Source organism: Callospermophilus lateralis, unplaced genomic scaffold, assembly GCF_048772815.1.
Source record: "Callospermophilus lateralis isolate mCalLat2 unplaced genomic scaffold, mCalLat2.hap1 Scaffold_79, whole genome shotgun sequence".
Lineage (NCBI taxonomy): Eukaryota > Metazoa > Chordata > Mammalia > Rodentia > Sciuridae > Callospermophilus > Callospermophilus lateralis.
The window spans coordinates 8,639,597-8,658,789 of NW_027515935.1; the positions used below are offsets into that span (position 1 = coordinate 8,639,597).

At 49.5% G+C, this 19,193-nt stretch overlaps 1 pseudogene; it reads right to left on the bottom strand.

The window, feature by feature from the left end:
* Positions 1 to 2,425: 2,425 nt before the first annotated feature.
* On the bottom strand, positions 2,426 to 15,797 carry LOC143386697 (lysophosphatidic acid phosphatase type 6-like; annotated as a pseudogene).
* Positions 15,798 to 19,193: the final 3,396 nt, after the last annotated feature.

Here is a 19,193-nt window from a genome sequence, read left to right on the forward strand (position 1 = left end):
AGAGCTGCACCCCCACCTCAATCAGATTATTTTTCATAAAATTTACAAACTGGAATGTGTGGAAGACAGCTGGGGGCTGGGGGAGGGAACCACAGGAAGATCACTAGTAAAAACTTGCTTATTTTACAAAATCCTTAAACTCAAGACTCATCCCTTTTGCTTTAAAAAAAGAAAAAAGAAAAAAACATCAAATTGCATCACATTTCCCATACTGTTTAGACAATTTGAATCTTAATGCCACTTTCTGTTCTCTAGCTCAGATCTGTAATTTTTTTGGAAGTCACAAACTCTTACAATTAAGGAAAATCATATAATCTTAATTTGGCGGTTAAATTTTTAATAACACATGTAAAGCAAATAGTCTAAAAAGCACAAAAACCATTTTATGGCCAAACATTTCATGGAGGGAGTTAAATAATAATGTTTAAAGAAAAGTATATTATGAGGATTGTAATAAACTTTGTCTCCCCCTCCCTCTCTCCCTCCCTCTCTTGTTTAACCTGGCTTCTTATCTGAGTATGAATCTGTTTTCTGCCTGTAGGTGACCACACTCCAATGTCAGCTCCTGGCTCAGTGCTTAATTGCACTTGGCAACCAACCCTGCTAGAGGAGGAAGGGGAATGGGCATGCGATCACACAAAGATGGCAAAGAGAACCTTCACGGGGGTTGTCTCACACATGCTTCCTCACACAAAGTTAAATGATGAATTCATTTATTTCACCAAATGCAAAATAACTCGGGCTTCCCTTGCAAAATACCCCACTCAGAGTCCAACCAATTTTGAGGGCCCTAGGATTCCAAAGAACTGGTTCAAGAAACCAGTCATAGGAAAGTCAGTCTTTGCTTGCAGCCACAGGTGGGAGGCAGCTGGGCTGGCTTACCTGTGTGTTCAGTGTGGTCCTGGGGGGTTGGACTCCTCATACCTTGCAAGAGGTGAAGTCCAAGAATTTAATTTTTTTTTTTTAACATGGGAAGCAGCCCCCAGCGCACAGCTGTGTGCAGGCTGCCATCTTCCTTTCTCCAGTGGCCAGAGCAGGGTAGAAGGCAGAATGGCTCACAAGTCCCAGTGGTGTCTGGCTCCAATTAATTCATGTTAAGGGTGAGTTTCAGTTTCAAGATTTTATGTATTTGTTTACTATAGAAAAGGTCTTTCTGTAAAATCTTCTGGGACCATGTGTCTACTTCTGATCTTCACCAAGCTTCCAGGGCTTTCATTTCCTCACTTCCCGTTTAGGGACTCCGCAGCCACCCTGTGAGGACCTCTCCTGAAGACTCTGCCTGTCCCCAGGAGTCCGTCTGTGACCTGAGAATGTGCTTCACCGGCTCTGGTTTGGCTGCTCAGTTCTCAGTGTCAAGTGTGATCGGGGGCTGGGCCCGGCACCTTCTAGGACGGGGTCATCACCATTACATTCAGTCAAAATGTATTGGTTACAGGGGATGGAGGATTGCTGTGATTTATTTTGTTCTCCAAATTACAAAGTCTCCTAGTCTTTGAGCTATTAAAAAGTTTCATACACACACAGATTTATTTATACAAGTATATATGAACATTTAATTGAGTAAAATGTGAAAATAATTAAATGACAGTTTTGAAATGTCAACCCACTGCATGGAGTTACACTCCATGTTTGTATAAATATATCAAAATATACTCTACTGTCATGTAACACAAGAAATAGCAAATAAGATTTTTGTTTTTTAGAAAGTCAGTGCAGTCAGGGCCTCTGAGGCCGCACGCTGGGCAAACCCTTGGAATTTCAGTCGCCCCGTCTTCCTCAGGACCCTCCTCTACTGCCCACTCCCACATTAAGCCACTAATTCTGAGGATAAGCTGAATGCTCTTATTCTAACAGAAAAAAGAGGATTCTGACATTTGTAAGAGGGAAGCCTTTCCTTTTGGTGGCCAAGAAGCAGACCTTCTACCAACAGCATCCCCACTAGCAGGAAGAGAAAGAGCAAACACAGGCCTGTCCGTCAGAGGGCTGGTCCGAGTCCTGGCTCTGGCATGCACTAGCTCAGCTCAGGCAGGGCTGCCGACTCTCAGCCCCAGCTTCTCACCCACCTGACGGTGAGAAGATAACACTCATGTGTAAAGTGTAACATGATGAAGAAAGTGAGAAATACATTCTTCCATCAGCTTCCACACCTCCCATTAAATCTTTTGAACCTTGGAACACAAGGAAAAAGGGAATACTGAGACACTCAGCATGTGGTGCTCTATATTCTTTGCAACACAGGGTGGAGGCACCAGGTCACCAGCCCGGGTCAGAAGCGTAAGGACCTGGGAAGGCCGCAGAGCAGGGGCTCTGTCTCCCAGGCCACGGTGGTGCCAGCAGATGGTGTGAGCAGGCCTGAAGGGCCTCCTTCCCACACACTCGGAGGTCTGACCAAGCATGACGCTGGGCCAGCAGCTGCACAGGCCACTCACCTGTCTTCCCCCTGTAGGACGTACAAGGCCGTGTCCATGGCCCTCTGCTCAACCACCTGGGTGAATCTCTGCAGGGTGGGGCAGCTCGAGAGGCTGTGTACCTGGAAGACCACAGGCAGGACTTCAGATCACAGCTTCTGCCCCCAACCTGGCAGCTGCTCGGCTCCCACCCAGGCTGCAAGGACCTGTCTTCTGGGAAGGGGCTAAATAGCTCAAAACACCATGGCCCCAGGTCCTTCCAAAGCCATGCACTCCTGGTGGGTTGAAGAGCCAGAATCGAAAAGATTTCCTCCATTTCTGATGGCTCCCAACCACTCCACATTTTTTAAAAATTTTATTTAAGTTAAAAAAAGAATAAAACACCAAGGCAAGGGATTCACAAATTTCCACTTGACTTTCATTTTCCCTAAAATGCTTTCTGAAGATCTGCCATACAAATGCTCTACGTGATCTCTCGCCCATGACCTCAGACCACTGCACCTAAGCACAGGTGCGTTTGTGCCTCTGCGGCATGAGGTCATTTTCACAAGAGAATGAAGGAGGCTCCTACGCTGCCACAGTGTCCAACTTCTGAATCTAGAGAGATATTTCCCATGTGTGATCTTCTTTATGTATTCATTACACAAAAGAGGTCCTATGGCTAGATTAGTTTGAGGAAAACAGACTTAAAGATTAACTGGAAAAAAAGATTAGCTGGAGGCTGGACCCCGGTGGTGCACTCCTATAATCCCAGCAGCTCAGGAGGCTGAGACAGGAGGATCGTGAGTTCAAAGCCAGCCTCAGCAATGGGAGGCACTAAGCAACTCAGTGAAACTGTGTTTCTAAATAAAATATAGAAAATAGGGCTGGGGATGTGGCTTAGTTCAATCCCCGGTAATCCCCCCACCCTGAAAAAACAAAAGATGAACCAGAGTTCTTGTGTGTGTGTGTGTGTGTGTGTGTGTGTGTGTGTGTGTGTGTTGCTAGGGACTGAACCCAGGACAGCAGGGCCTTGTGCATGAGAGGCAAGCACTCTACCAAAGGAGCTCTACCTCCAGCCCCAGAGTTCTTTACTATGGGTTTCTCAGATTTTTAATATGATGATATGCATATACTCTTCAAAAAATGTAGAATAAATAAGGACCCAAAAGTTTTAGATCCTAGCAGATACTGACTGAATGTAAAATTCACATGTAAAAATTGAGCACCCTGGGCTGGGGTTGTGGCTCAGCGCGTCTAGCATGCGCAGGGATGTGGGTTCAATCTTCAGCCCCACATAAAAATAATTAAATAAAATAAATGTGTTATTAAAAAAAATTGAGCACCCCTCCCTACCCACAATCCTCCCTAGTCATCACCCACTGGACCCCTACTCTATCAAACACACACACACACACACACACACACACACACACCCCAGGTATTCTAAACAAATTTCAAGAAACTGATCTAAAGCTGGATATCTGTACTTCTGACTGATCTAGAGCTGGATGTCCGTACTCCTGACTGATCTAGGGCTGGACGTCCAAACTCCTAACTGATCTAGAGCTGGATGTCTGTACTCTTAACTGATCTAGAGTCAGATATCTGTACCCCTGAATAATCTAGAGCTGGATGTCTATATTCCTGACTTATCTAGAGCTGGATGTCTATACTCCTCACTGATCTAGGGTTGGATGCCCGTACTCCTGACTGATCTAGGGCTGGACATCCTGTCTGTACTCCTGACTGATCAAGAGCTGGATGTCCATACTCCTGACTGATCCAGGGTTTGATGTCTATATTCCTGGCTGATCTAGAGCTTGATGTCTATATTCCTGACTGATCAAGAGCTGGATGTCCATACTCCTGACTGATCTAGGGTTGGATGTCTATATTCCTGACTGATCTAGAGCAGGATGTCTGCACTCCTGGCTGATCTAGAGCTTGATGTCTATATTCCTGACTGATCAAGAGCTGGATGTCCATACTCCTGACTGATCTAGTGTTGGATGTCTACATTCCTGACTGATCTAGAGCAGGATGTCTGCACTCCTGGCTGATCTAGAGCTTGATGTCTATATTCCTGACTGATCTAGAGCAGGATGTCTGCACTCCTGGCTGACCTAGAGCAGGATGTCTGCACTCCTGGCTGATCTAGAGCAGGATGTCTGCACTCCTGGCTGATCTAAAGCTGGATGTCTATATTCCAGACTGATCTAGAGCTGGATGTCTGCACTCCTACCTGGGTGAGGAGTCCATGACTATTCCCGTCCCCTCCTCATTGCTCCCTCTCCCTCAGCCCCCACATCCACTCCACCCGTAAGCCTCACCACAGTGGCCTACACACCAGAGGGCCTCCACCCACTTCTCCCCACCTAGTTCCAAGTCAGGAGCCTGTTCATCCAAGTGCCTGCCCCATGGTCACCAAACCCCAAGGTTCAGGGAAAACTGTCATCCCACCTGTTAGCAGCCATATTGTCTAAGAGAATGAAGAAGTCCACTTCGATGCTACTGTTGAGGCCCATCCCTTCCTTCACCTCTTTCAAATCCTCTGAGATCTATGGCTGCGAAGTAGCAGCCTCCTTCCGGCCTCTGCCAAAGCAATTTTTAAAATATTTTTTTACATCATATTTATGTTGTATAGCAATCAAGAGTTTACTAAATGTGTGTTGCTCAACCTTTTGAGATCTCCTTCAATCCTCACAAATAGCCAGTGGAGCTAGCTGCATTATTCCCATTTTATAGATGAGGAAATTAAGATTCCACGAGGTCAAGTGATTTATAAAAGTTAGCAAGGATCAGGAGAAAAATTAAGGTCAAACTTTCCAAGTCCTACTCTAGATTCCTATCGTGCCCACCACCATGCACAGCCCAGGTCTGTCTGGAGACGGCACTCTCTCTCTCTTCTATGAACACATCTCATATCACTTTGGTGCAGCTCAGAATGGCTGAGGACTAAAAGGGTCATCCGCCCAAACCAACGGACCTGCGTGGCAGCACACCAGCAGGGACAAGGAGGGCAGTCTGTCTTCTTGGGCCAGTACACCTGGATTCGCAGGCTGATGACCAGCTCACTCACTACCTTATCCACCCACTCCAGAGACCGAGTGTAAAGTCCGAATGGGGAAAAGGCCTGTTCACGACATTACACCACCTCCAGACTCCCTGCACCTCCGCTGTGAGCCTGCGGCCACGAGTAAGAGCTCCTGCACTCCCTCGGCAGTGGCAGCAGGAGGCAGCCACGAGGGTGGGTCTGGGCAAAGCCTCAGGGCAGGCAGGTCTGCCAGCCAAGGTGGGGAGGGGCACCCTCCACTAGGCAGTTACCTGATCCTCTGCCTCAGATTCTGGCAGCTTTGGTAGTTGGGGTACAACACTTCCGAGTCTGCCTCAGCAGTGTGGATGACGACAGGTCCTGGGAGGAATGGGGTGCACAGGCAGGAAGAGGCTTCACTGGGTTCTTCCCAAGCCCCACTTCCTCCTCCTCCTCTTTGTCCACCACAGAGATGGAGCACAAGGTCTCCTTAAGGAGAGCAAAGGCCCCAGCACACACCGGCCCTGCTGAGTGTTCCCACGGCCCAAGCATCGCACAAAGCAGGCAGCAGCCTTGTTCTGCCCAGCACATGCCCTCCTACGGGGCCATGAACAGACCAGAGGGGAATGGACCGCCCCCACCCTGTCCCACCTCAGGCATTCTGAGGAACACCCTTCAAGGTCTAGAGTTGAGTGAAGGTCTGAGTGAAGCATTCTCCTTGATTTTCTTATCCCACACTCCCCTGTCTCATCCCCAACACTCCTTGCCTTCAAGCCCTGCAAGCAACTAAGCATCCTAATGAAGAATGGGCTATCCCTAATTTGATCAGAACTAGGTTATTTTCTTCCCAAAGTTCAATCTCATAGGCTAATATGGCAACTTATCACATAACAATCTGAGAAAGGTGGCCACAAAGCCATTAATCTTCTCAGGCTGGAGTCCTGCACAAAATAAAAGCCAGCCTTCTAGAAGAATTGCTAGGAACCAAAGATCAGACCACAGTGTTCCTATACCTAGCTGCTGCTCAGAGATCACTAGCTCTTTTTCCCTCTGGCAACGCCTGGAGGTATCCTAACACCCTGCCAGAAGCAGCAGAGTCCTGTGGCGGCTCTTTTTTTCCCACAGCCCAGGCCCAAGGTCAAAAGGAACATCTCCCATCAGCAGCAATCTGGAATTCACTGTGGTCAGTCCACACGGCAAGTAGGTGAGCCCGAGTCCCAAGGAGCTCTTTATTCTCCGATTACCGATGACCGGAACCCCAGGTTTTTAAAAGCAGCCATGGTAGCTTTACTAGAACATGAGAATCCAAACACACTTCGTTGGTCTCCACAGAAGGAAACCCCACTGAAGGCCTGTCAGTTAGGTGTTGAGTCCGTAACTAACCCACAGGGCTGCCTTGGGAAGCCACTTTCTTTCTCTAGGGCTCATGTGCAATCCCAGGGGTGGAACCCTATCAGTGATCTCGGGAACCTCGCCCACCACTATGTCCAACAGTAACAGTGCTGATACCTGCAAGGTGGTGGTTCAAAGCAGAGTCTATCTGCATGTCCCATGCCCCCTCCTTTCCTATAGTCCCTTGACCTCTGAAGAATCCTGGGCTTCTGCATGTACAAAAACTCAAAAAATGATCTACATGCACATATCCTTGGATAAGTAGTTGAACCTATAGGTGACAGCATGGTTTTCGATACCAGACTGTTTGAATTCCACCATTTACCGTTTAGTGTGCCTGGGCAGGTTATTTAGCCCCTCTTAGTTCTCTTATTTGTAAAATGGAAAATGGTACCTTCCTCATAGGGTTATAAAAAGACTTAAACAATATATGCGAAGTCCTTAGAATACCGTTTGGTATATACCAAGTCTTTAGTGCTGGGATTTTAAAAACTGATAATAATCTAGTATAACACAAATGGCACTACAGAGTATTATACCATCTGGAGACTGCTGCTGTATTGGCACCTTGGAACTACAGTTTACAGTAAAAAGACACTCTAAATAGATACTCAAATATGAACTGAGCCAAGGACTGGCCAAATGGGGCCATCCAGCAGTCTCTAGCTTCCTCCCAGCCTGCGTCTCCACAGTTCTCATGGAGCCCCCTGGGGCTTCTCGAAGATTTCCTTCCTAAAGCAAAACCCAGTGTCGCACCACTTCCATTCATGGTGGCACCTTCTGAGGTTCTTTGGCTCATTCAACTCCCTTGATGCTGGGGAGAGCACAGAAGTAGCTCTAACAGGAGTCAAACTGAAGTCCCCATCTCTCTGAGTCCCATGCATACAACCTCTACCCAGGAAGCCACACAAGAGACATGTAAGGACCCACTGAATTCCCTGCTGGAACCCTGGGGCATCCCCAATTTGTGACCTGCCTGAAGAGAAGGGGTCACCTAAAGACATCTTTCCTCCTTTGTCACGCCTCTGGTGTTTCCAGGAAGAGGGAATTTGCCCTTCTGAAGCTGAGCAAGTGAGGACTTCAGATCAGGCCCTGTGGGTGATTCTTAAGCTCTGGGCTCTCCAGGAGGGAGGGAGAGCTGCTCTGTTTGCTTTCTGTTGGCTATACACATCTGTGCTTAGCAGCCAACTGCAGCAAGAAACTGGCCACAGCACCCAACCCAGCTGGGGATAAGGCAGGCTCCTCTGGCCTGAAGTTCCTATTCTGTTACACATTTTTAAAAGTTCGATGAATGTTTTGTTTCTATTTGAGATACTGCTAAAGAAGCTAAAGAAAAGAACAATAACCTTTGCCTAATGGCACCCTTTACTATTTTAATTCTGATGAGGTAATGATGCTCTGCAGACGCTCTGCAGACCAGGGATTCAAGTAAGTCTGAATCAATAACAAATGATAAAATGCAGCCACCTTTTCTGGGGGGTGGGGGTTCAGGGGTAGTCGACTACTGAGCCACCACCCAGCCCTACTCTGTATTTCGTTTAGAGACAGGTCTCACTGGGTTGCTTAGGGCTTTGCTAAATTGCTGAGGCTGGCTTTGAACTTGTGATCCTCCTGCTTCAACCCCCCTCCCCCAGATACTGGGATTACAGGACTGTGCCACCGTGCCCAGCCAAAAATGCAGCCTCCTTTGATGGCCAAGGACCCTAGATATATGGGATCCATGAGGGGAAAAAATGCAGTCCTTGGGAGTAAAAAGTTGGGGAATTTCTGACCGCAGCCATACACAGGTTTATCGTCAAAACTCAACTAGGAAACACAGCTAATGCTTGGGTCCTACTGTGAATCAGCACTCTTCTGCCCTCCTCTCCCTTAGCAGGTCACTACTGTCCCCGGGATGCAGCCAGCACGGCCCTGGGCAGCCTGTGCAGATGCCTGGGAGGAGAGGCCAGAGCAGGAGGCACACTGGAGACACTCCTGACAGGTCAGGCTGAAGCTGCAGCACATGGCAGGCAGCAAGGACCCTGAGGACAGGCACACCCGAGGCCACATGTGCAGAAGAGAGATGGGGAAACGGACACAGAGAGGGACTCTGGGAGGCCGCTCCTCAAGGGCCAGGGGCTGGCTTGTAGACCCCACAGACAGACCTTCTTTCTGACGTTGGAAAAGCCCAGCCAGCAAACATCGAGTGGACTCCAGATTCCGATGCATGTTGGTGGAGCGAACACTGGAAAAAACATAAAGGCAGAGACGCGCGGGAAGGAAGGCTGAGTCATACACTGCACCACGAGCAGCTGCAGTCTCCAGACACCCAGGGCCCTGAGCTCAGGAAGACGCTTAGCTGCTGCTCGGTGGGATGGCTGCCCCCAGAGGACGCACAGGCCAATGAACGCGACCTCCAGTCACTACTGCTCTCAGGACCACTGCATCAGACAACTCTCCCCCAAACCTCTCTGGGAGAAGACAGGAGCCCCTGGGGTGTCTGACCCCTCACACTCAAGACCTCACTCAGTGCCACATCTCCTCTTTTAATGACTCACAAGACCTCCTGCGGGTGGAAAGTCAGCGAAAGGAAGGGGACGTCTTTGACATAGTTCTTCCTCAGCCTCTCCCCCAGGGCAAACATTTGCTGCATGCCCACCGTGGTAAGCTGCCCAGCCAGCATGCCCCCCTGAGGTGGGGAAGAAAGAGAATCATACACCTGCCAGCTGATCTCACCCAGAGACCCACTGAAACTCGCAGTGGCCCAGAGCAGGACACATGCTCACCTTCAAGGTAGTCCTGCTGTACTGAGAGTCATAAGGAGAATGTGGTTTCGGGTCACCAGCTCGGTGACTGTGCGATCAAACTGAGTTTGGGGTGGGACCTCTAATAGCTGGGGATTCCACTCTACCTGTTGTGATGATAAAAAACAAGATATGTTTTTTTAAAAGTTTCTTGAAACTCACAGCGTTAACATCTGGTGGTCGCATGGAACATTAGGCAGAATCACTCAGACATTAGGCTACAGACCTTCCCCTGGGAGGAAAAGGGAGAAACAACCGATTTAGGATTCCAGGTGTTCTTGGCCCAGGTCCTATGAGTGCTGCACTAATACTGTCAGGAGCTACTCTGGCCCTGAGCCCAGGCTGAAGGGGAGAGATGGCCAGTGCTGGCGGCAGGTGCTTGGCATGCATGAGCATGGCCTTAGTGTCCATGCCTGGGAAATCTCCAGGGAACCTGGACCCCCACGTAGCACACCACACATGCTGTGTCCCTTGTTATCAGTTCCTGCTATCCAATTTCTGAAATAAACAGCTGCCAACAGGAAGCCTTGGCTGCTCCCCACCTCCCTTTATTCCCTGCAGTCTGGCACTTGCTCCCGCTGTCCTGCAATGGCTCCCAGACATCCCAAGTGGCCACAATCCCCAGCTCCAGCTGTTGGTGACTCTCGCAGCCAGGAGTGCACCTCCACACAATCTCGCAACCTCAGCTGTCCATTCCAGTGCAACCACACCCTCCCAGGCCCAGGACTCCAACTTGTGACTCCCTGCCACACACCATCCCTGCAGCCCTGCTGGCCAGAACAAAGTCACTCTGAATGCTCCTGCTGTGACCGCACATCAGAGTAGACCTTACTACCTCCTCCTTCCTTTTTCACAGTTGATCATCACTCCTTCTCCTCAGTTCTGAGCCTGGCTTGCATAGCATGGCCCAACCTCTTCTCAGCACCCCCTCAGGACTTCTCCCCTGCCCTACACACTACCTCTCCAGCCCCACAACTGTTTCCTTCAGCGCCATCTTCATACCTCCTAGTTTTTCAATGTATGTTCCTAGAATTTTCTTTCCTGTCATCTGAGAAGACTCCTTCGTTCCGTAAGACTCAACAAGCCTGACCATGGCTCTGAACTTCTATAGCAATACTGGTGGCTCTCTCTGGTAACCTTTACATACTGTTCTAGGAGAGTTCCTTTACTGGTCTGTCCTGTTCAGTAGATTCAGCTTCCTGAGAACAGAGACTCGGTCATTTATTGACCTTTGTATTCTGAAATCCTAAGAAGGGCGTAGCACACCATACATGCAATTAATAACTCTGACCATCTGCCAGATCCTGTGGAAGATATCAAGCTTGAGATAATTTGGCCCTGCCTTTCCCTGATTTTCAGATTAATAGAGGAAGCAAACTCTGAATCTAAATGACATAATAAAAGGGAATATGTGCTATAAGAAACCAGATGAAGTCCATTGTAGTTCAAGGTAAAACAGACATTCTCTTCTGCTTGAGGATTCAGGGAATATTTCACAGAACGGATCATATGTGAAATGAACAGAATTTAGACAAGCAACAACTGGGACTTGGGAGTAAGAAGCAGGTAAGAAGAAATGGTGGCATTCAGGATTCCAAAAACAGCTAGAAAATTGGGGCAAAGTAGAGATACTAAAGAATGTGTATACAAAGAAGTAGTCTAGTTTGTCTCAAACTGGGAATGGTTTTCAAGCCTTTTAATTAGCAAATGCCAAGAAAAGCTGAACATTCAATTTGTACATGTAAATGCAAAAACTGGAGTTTCTCCAGCTGCAGTAGGAATAAGAACCCAGAGCCCCAGGCAGCCAGCCCCTGGCCCACAGCTCCACAGTAGTTCAAAAGTCACAGGTATAATACTATTGGACTGGGAAGACCAATGCAGGAAAGCCAAGTTTATGATGTCTGCCATAGTCTACATGAGTACTGTTGGTCACCTCTTCACTGCTATGACCAAAAGGCCTAAAGAGAACAATCTAGAGAAGGAAAGGTCTATGTGGGACTCACAGGTGCAGAGGTTCAGTCCATGATCAGTTGGCTCCATTCCTCTGGCCAAGGTGAGGCAGACCAGGGTGGTGGAAGGGTGTGGTGGAGCAAAGCTGCTCAATGCTGGCAGCCAAGAAGCAGAGAAGACAAGGCACCAGAGACAGAATGCAAACCCCAAAGCATGCTGCTAGTGACCTACTGCCTCACCTGCCAGTCAGCACCCAGCACAGCAGTCCCCACCCCGAATCACCAATCCATGCAACGGACTGATCCACTGATCATGTCACCATGCTCATAATACAATCATTTTACCTCTGAATATTCCTGCCTTGTCTCACCCATGAGATTTCAGGAGATACCTCAGTCCAAACAATAAAAGGATCCAAGATTTCACCTAAGGCAGCAAGAACAGAGGAGGTAAATGTGAGACACCTGAATTAGTAGGTAAAAGTTTTATTTTGTGGCTGGGTTGGCAGTAACTAAGGAAAAAGAAAGGAAAACTACTACTTTGATTTTGAGCCTGTGTACCTAATGTGGAAAGGGTGGAGGAGGTGCTTCCTGACTAACACTAAGACAGAAGAAAGCAGGGAAACTGCATTCACTTTTGGTCACTTAAAGGTTTGAGTGAAGTCCTCTGTGCTCCCAGTACTCTTGGCATAACCACGTCATTGAAATGTTCTGTCTCTCTCCATCACTACACTGAAAACTGACATGAAATCACCCTTCTCCAGGTCAGAGACCTAAGTCCACAGGGCAATTCAGCTTCACTGAGAAGGCTCTCTGCTTAGCCGCCTTTCTGGTTCCCAAGAGACAAGTCCTGCAGTGCAGGTCACACCAAGTCTAGAGCCCACGTTTTCAGAGGATCAACATAGTTTCATATATGGTGTCCATCCCACATACACACTCTCATCCTCTTTCCTCTTCTTAACTTAATGATAAAGACTGACTTGATAAATCTCCTTATATTTATACCCCATTTCCAAAAAGAAACAGACGACAGCAATATCTAAAATCTGGTAAGACAACCAAGTCAAAGTAGGTAAGAGACAAAACCAAATAAGCATAGGGGCAAAAACAGATGCAGTAATAAGGTTACCAAAAATGCATCTATCAAAAATCCATACACCTATCATAGATGGACCACAAGTTTGGCACCAACTTTCTGGCTTTTATATAAAAGGAGAAATTTGATCAGCTAGACAAGTTTAAAGATAAAAGCAAGCAAACTGTTCAGGAGAAGTACACCATATCTAATGCTAACAGACAAATTCCTCCCAAGGGTCCTCATAAAGAGGAGAGAGTAATATAATGAACATCTTTTCAGTAGTCACAGCAATGAGTTCTGTGGGGTTGTTTCTCCCAATTCCCTCAACACAGAAAGAGAACATCTCACCAAAGCACATTTCAGTGAAGCCAATTCTATACTGGGAGGATATGCTAAATTCCAAGTAAGAGAAAAAATTTTGCAAACAAAAAACTTCCAGGTGTAGATTTTTAAGTAAAACCATAATTTTAAACCTGGGTTATACACTGACATCAGCAGGACATTTTCTAAAAAGTTACTGATGCCTGAGCCCTATTCTGAACCTCCCTGGGGGGCAGGCCCTTTACTTCTTAATGATGAAGAGTCCAGACATATCTAAAGTTTCACCAGAGAAGATCTTACAATGTCTGGGCACTTGGGCCAATTAAACCAGGATTCTGGGAGGAAGACCCAGGCATCAGTATTTTTAAAATATCCCCACTTGAGTTCAATATCCTACCAAGGTAAAGAACCATCACTATAGAAAGATGGATGTACTGGCCTGGCACATTCTTCAGGTGCTGCATCCTGAACGCCACCTTTCTCAGCCGAGCTCTGGCTAGGTATTAAGTAACAAGACATTATGCTTCCCAGCTAATCTATCTTGTCAAATAAAACCCAAAATACCTTAACAATGAAGCTAGGGGAGGGTGAACTGTCTTTAATGAAAACAGAAGAACCTGCCTGGTGGTCATCCTGCCACTGTCTGCAGGGGAACTAGGGAAACCTAAAATGAGAGTCAAATCTATTCTTTTGAAAGTATACTAGGATCTACTGTAATGATCAGGAAAACAGCTAATTATGTTCCATAATTTTATTTCCAAGGCACATACTTTTATCAAGATAGGCTAAACAAATAGTTATTTAAGCCCTAAAAAAACCACTCATATTTTAAACAAGACTACTTTCTAAGGATTTGTAAAATAACTGAAATGACCTGTCACATGTGTTTATCTATAAACCAATGAGAAATCAGTAAACATGTACCAAAAGAAATTTTAGTTTTTGAATGGCTGCTACATGGTCCCACCTGAATATAATTAATATCAGAACTAGGAAGATAGAAAATCCCAATCACCTGTCTATTAAATGGGGTATTGAAAAGAAAACTTGGGCAAGGCCTTCCACAAGCAAGTTAAAAAGGGCTGACGACATTCACTTGTGGACATTCACTGATGACATTCACTTGAAAGAGGGTGGTTTCCACCCCTGGCTTTTATGCACATATTTTATTCTAGATTACCAAACAGTTTTAAAGCATCTACCTACAGTCTCCAGGTATGATCTGGTAGGAGAGGTACTGTGTCTTCTCTTATTGCAAAACGAGGCCATGGACTATGATGTTCTGCATTTTGTAGTTAGAGATGATGGATGAAGCTGGTGTGCTAAGCAATAAGGACCCACTCTTCCAGAAAGGCATAAGACACCCATCACACACCCACTGGCTCAGGAGAAATCTCTAAAAGAAACTAAATCTTTTTACAGGGCTTCGGGGAATACATGCACTGTACATTCGAGGCCCAGGTCTAGACAGTCAAGCTTTATTCTTTGCTACCACTGATAACCTGTCTTTAACATGAAAAAAAAAAAAGTGTGTGTGTGCATTCCTATCAATTACTTCCCAGCCCTCTGTAACAAGAATAAATGGGGAAAAGTGGGGGTAGAGGTTGCCCAAGAGATGGGTCATGTGTTTACAAAATGATAAGGAAATGATAAGGCCTGCTTTGAAAACTGGGTTTTAGTGTATAGTGTGAAGAGTCCAACTCTCTCGGTTTTCTCTAGAAAGCAACTATGACCAGGAAGATGGACAACCTATTGATTTGTTCCAACTTCAACCTAAGCGTCACACACTAGGCATTCCACAATTACTTGTGGGACTTGGGGACCTGCGTACAGAGAGGCTAACCACAAAAAACATGGAATTATTTGTGCTCTAAGGCTATTTAGTCATCATTAACCCTGCAGAGTTGAAAGCATCATACCCACAAACCGACCACAAGCCCTTCCACTAACTATAGGTCTAGAAGCCTGAACCGCAGACAGCCAGGACACAGCGACTGTCGCCACGTCTTCCTGAGACTTCTAACCGCCTCCAGCTAACCCTGAAGAGGGAGTCCTGGAACCTGTCCCAAGGCAGCCCGAGGTCCCCTTAGGCAGGTGCTGACACAGCGCGACGGTCCCGACAGCACCAAGGCGGCCGTCCCCGGCTCGAGACACGCCACTTTTCGGCCCTGGCGCACCGCTGACCACTGGCCAAAGGGCCCCCAGGCGAGTCCCGGGCTCCTCCGGAGGAGCAGCGGCGCCACAGCTGGGGGAGACCCTGGAGGTCTGGGGCACTCACGGCCAGAAGGGCCCGTCGGGGAGCCGGGGAGCCGGGGAGCCGGGGAGGGGGGAGCCGGGAGGGGGGAGCCGGGAGCCGGGAGCGGGGAGCAGGGGAGCGGGGAGCCGGGGAGCGGAAAGCCGGGGAGCGGAAAGCCGGGGAGCCGGGAGAGCCGGGGGAGCCGGGGGAGCCGGGGGAGCGGGGGAGCCGGGGAGCCGGGGAGCCGGGGAGCGGGGAGCCGGGGAGAGGGGGAGCGGGGACCTGGGGAGCCGGGGAGAGGGGGAGTGGGAAGCCGGGGAGCCAGGGAGCCGGGGAAGCCGGGGAAGCCAAGGAGCGGCGAGCCGGGGAGCGGGGAGCCGGGGAGCGGAAAGCCGGGGAGCCGGGGAGCGGCTCACCTGGTCTGCGCAGGGCAGCGGCCACAGCGGGCTCCGCGCGCCATGCGGGAACACCACCTGCACCTGCTTCAGCTCCAGGTGGCCTCGCGCCTCGGGGTTCAGCTCGCCTGGGGCCACCCGCCGCGCTCGCAGACAGCAGGCCAGCGCGGCCTGCGCGCCAGCCGGGGCCCACAGCCGCTCGCTCAGGGCGCGAGCCGCCATGGGGCCGCCGCGAGCGCGCGGGGACCGCGGGTGAACACTCCGGCCCACCCGACGGGCCACGCCTCGCCCTTGCCCTCGCCCTTGAGTCCTCAAGCCCGCTTTCCAGTCGGGTCCCTGCGCTCCTGAAGGAACAGGCCCCGGCACGAAAGGCGGACACCCCACAGATGGCCGGCTCCACTGGCCACAGCTCCCAGCCCTCCCCCGCTCGGAACCGTCTCTGCCGGCCCCGCAAAGGAGCACGGGAAGTGGAGTCCCCAGGCCCGCTTGGCTGGCGCCCTCCGCCAGCGGGAACTACAACTCCCACAAGGCCGTGCGCCGGGACTCCGCCAGGCGGGGCAGCGGGAACCCTCCTGGGCAGGCCTGGGCGGGGCGGCGGGAACCCTCGTGGGCAGGCCTGGGCGCTGGGGCAGCGGGAACCCGCGTGGGCAGGCCTGGGCGCTGGGGCGGCGGGAACCCGCGTGGGCAGGCCTGGGCGCTGGGGCGGCGGGAATCCGCTTGGGCAGGCCTGGGCATGGGGGCAGGAACCCGGGAATCTGCCAGGAGGAGGCCAGCTCCAGGTAGAACTGAAGGACAGGGAGTGGGACTTTGAATCTGGCTTTGAACTTGGGAAACTTATTCCAAGTAAGTTGTGGGGGGCTGTTGCTGAGGCCGAGCCCAGGTCACCGGTGAGTGGCGACCCTCGCAGAGGTGGGCTCAGGGTTGTACTGCCCACGCTTACCATCCAGCCTTGGCTCACACACTTCTAGGGCATGAGTCCTCGCAATCTCACATGGGACATTGGTGCTCAGGGATGTATTTACTTACTGTTGGGTCATTGTCGGTGACTTGGGAACAAAGCACCAAGCAGCCTGCTGGCGGGAAAGAAACACCAATTGGGTGTGAATGCCTGTCAATCAGTGGGATCTCCTGGCTAAGGCCTGTCAATCAGCAGGATCCCCTGCGCAATCCTGGAGTTCAGCCAGCTCCGCCCCCCCCCAACTCCTGTGGGACAAGGGACTCTAAAACACCTTTTCTGTCCCAAGCCCTTCCCTTCCTGCTGTAAGCCCCCATAAAATTCCAGTCCTGTCGAGCCCCCACACAGTCTCTCCTCAGACCCTCCTCCTGTCCACTCTGTTGGTCTGATCAAGTTCCATGGGAGAGTGACATCTCAATAAAGCCTTCTTCAGTGGCCTCTTAATCTGCCTCCTTTGGTCACCGCTATTGCCTTACCTTACACTTACATCCAGAATATTTCCTGTGGGAAAATCCAGGCCTTGCCTGTGGGCAACCCAGACCTTGATCTGCCCTGACGCTGGCTTGTCGGTCTCTGTGAATACACAGGCAGCCCCACCTGAGTCTTGGGTTTTTGCCCAACACACAGCCAAGACCACATGTGTCTGGCTCAAGGAAAAAGCCCAAGTTGAGAGGAAAGGCGTTGTGAGGAGTTGGAATAGAAACCTTCCAAGCCAGTCTTTGATCATTCTGAATTCTGCCTTTGAGTCAAACTGGACTCAATGCAAAGACAACTTGCGCCTGGAGCTTGCCCCTGACCTGATGCCCCTGGAAGGCTCTGAGTAGTCTGGGGGCAGGGTGTCATCTTGTAACCCTGCACATCCTCATAGCTTTCCTGCTGCCCAACCCATGGGCTCACTTTTCTGAGTTGTGTGTTAAAAAAATTCTGTTTGCTACCAACTGAGTTGTGTTCCCACAAAAGTCCTATATTAAAACCCTAAACCCTAGGCTGGGGACATAGCTCGGTTGGTAGAGTGCTTGGCTCGCACGCACAAGGCCCTGGGTTCAATCCCCAGCACCACACACACGCACAAAGAGACATAGAAGGTCAGAAGGTTAGAACTGAATGTAAGAAATCATTTGAGAGACATTGCAGCTTTGCAGGTGAGGCGAAGGAGGGCACAGGGAGAGGGCAGCCTGGCAGGCCAATAAAGAATAAAAAGTCTTTAAAAAGAAAAGGAAAAACCCCTAAACCCCAGTGTGATTGTATTTGGAAATAAGCTTTTAGGAGGTGATTAAAGTTAAGTGAGCTACACAGGTGTTGGCTTTTCATCACCATGAGTTTGGCTTACAGTTTCAGTTTTCAGTCCAGTTGGAGTGACCTCGTTGCTCTGGGACTGAGATGAGGTGTAGAGGAAGAGAAAGACCAGGAGGAGGGGGCCAGGTACAGATGTACTCTTCAAGGTCACAGCCCAGGATCTGGGTCCCACCTGCCTACACTTTCCACCACCTCCCAAACTGCTCATCCACCAAGTGGATTAATCCAATGATGGGTTTAGAGCCCCATGATCCAATCATTTACCCAATGCCCCACCTCACTGATTTGGGGACCTAGCCTTCAACATGAACTTTTGGGGGACGTTCTAGATCTAAACCATATCAGTGCCCTAATAAGAAGAGAGAGAGAATTCTCCCTTCATGCCCATGTACCAAAGAAAGGGCATGTGTGCACCCAGGGAGAAGCCAAGCCAGGAAATAGCTAGTAGAAATGGTCTCTAGTAGCTAGTAGAAATGGTCTCAAATAGTTGATTATGTGAGCCAGAGCTCGTAATGAGGAGGAGAACACTCACCAGAGAACCTTGACCATGCTGGAACCCTGATCTCGGATGCCAGCCTTTAGAGCTATGAGTAAATCCATTTGTTTTATGCCACTCAGGTTATGGTGTTTTTTTATGGCAGACTAAGACAATGACTTATTCTGATCTCAGTAAGGCATCCAGGAGATCAGACGGTACTGCTTTGACACTTGTGTAGTGAGATGTAACCTCAACAGTTCAGGCTTTTCTCAACAGCGGGCCAAGATGGTTCAACTTCAGTGCAGAACAGCCTGGTATTGGAGCACTTCCATTTCAGCACATGAGAACGCCTTGAAGGCAAGGTGTGTTGGCAGTATCTTCTGCAGTAATAGGCCAGGCACCTAACACACACCTTGCACTCTAGGCCAGAGTGAGAAAACAGGCCAAACGGGTCTGGGTCCAAAGGTTGGAAACTGGGCAAGTGGGAGACAGACAGGCTAAGGTCTCCAAAGCCGCCTGTTCTGCCCATTCTAAGGAATCGTTAAAAACTCCCGAGCAGACGGGGACCTGCTCATTAGGTCCTCCCTGGCCTCAGCCCACCTGCTCCCCACCTTGTGGCCATCCCACCAAGCATCTCCTGGGCCGAGTCACACAGGCAGGAAGGAGAGAGAAGAGAGCAGGAGAAGAGAGGAAGCCTAACACAATGACAGCAAGTCAGGACGCCCTCACCTCTTGGGACACCAGGACACCAGCTATGCCCTCCCTCCCTCCCAGGAGAAGCCTGTGTACCCCTTCTTAAATAGACCTGCTTTGTATGCTTGCCTCCGTCTGCTGCTCTAACTCCTACTCCAGCTCGAGGGAGAGCAGGACTGTCCGGAACCCGCAGGGA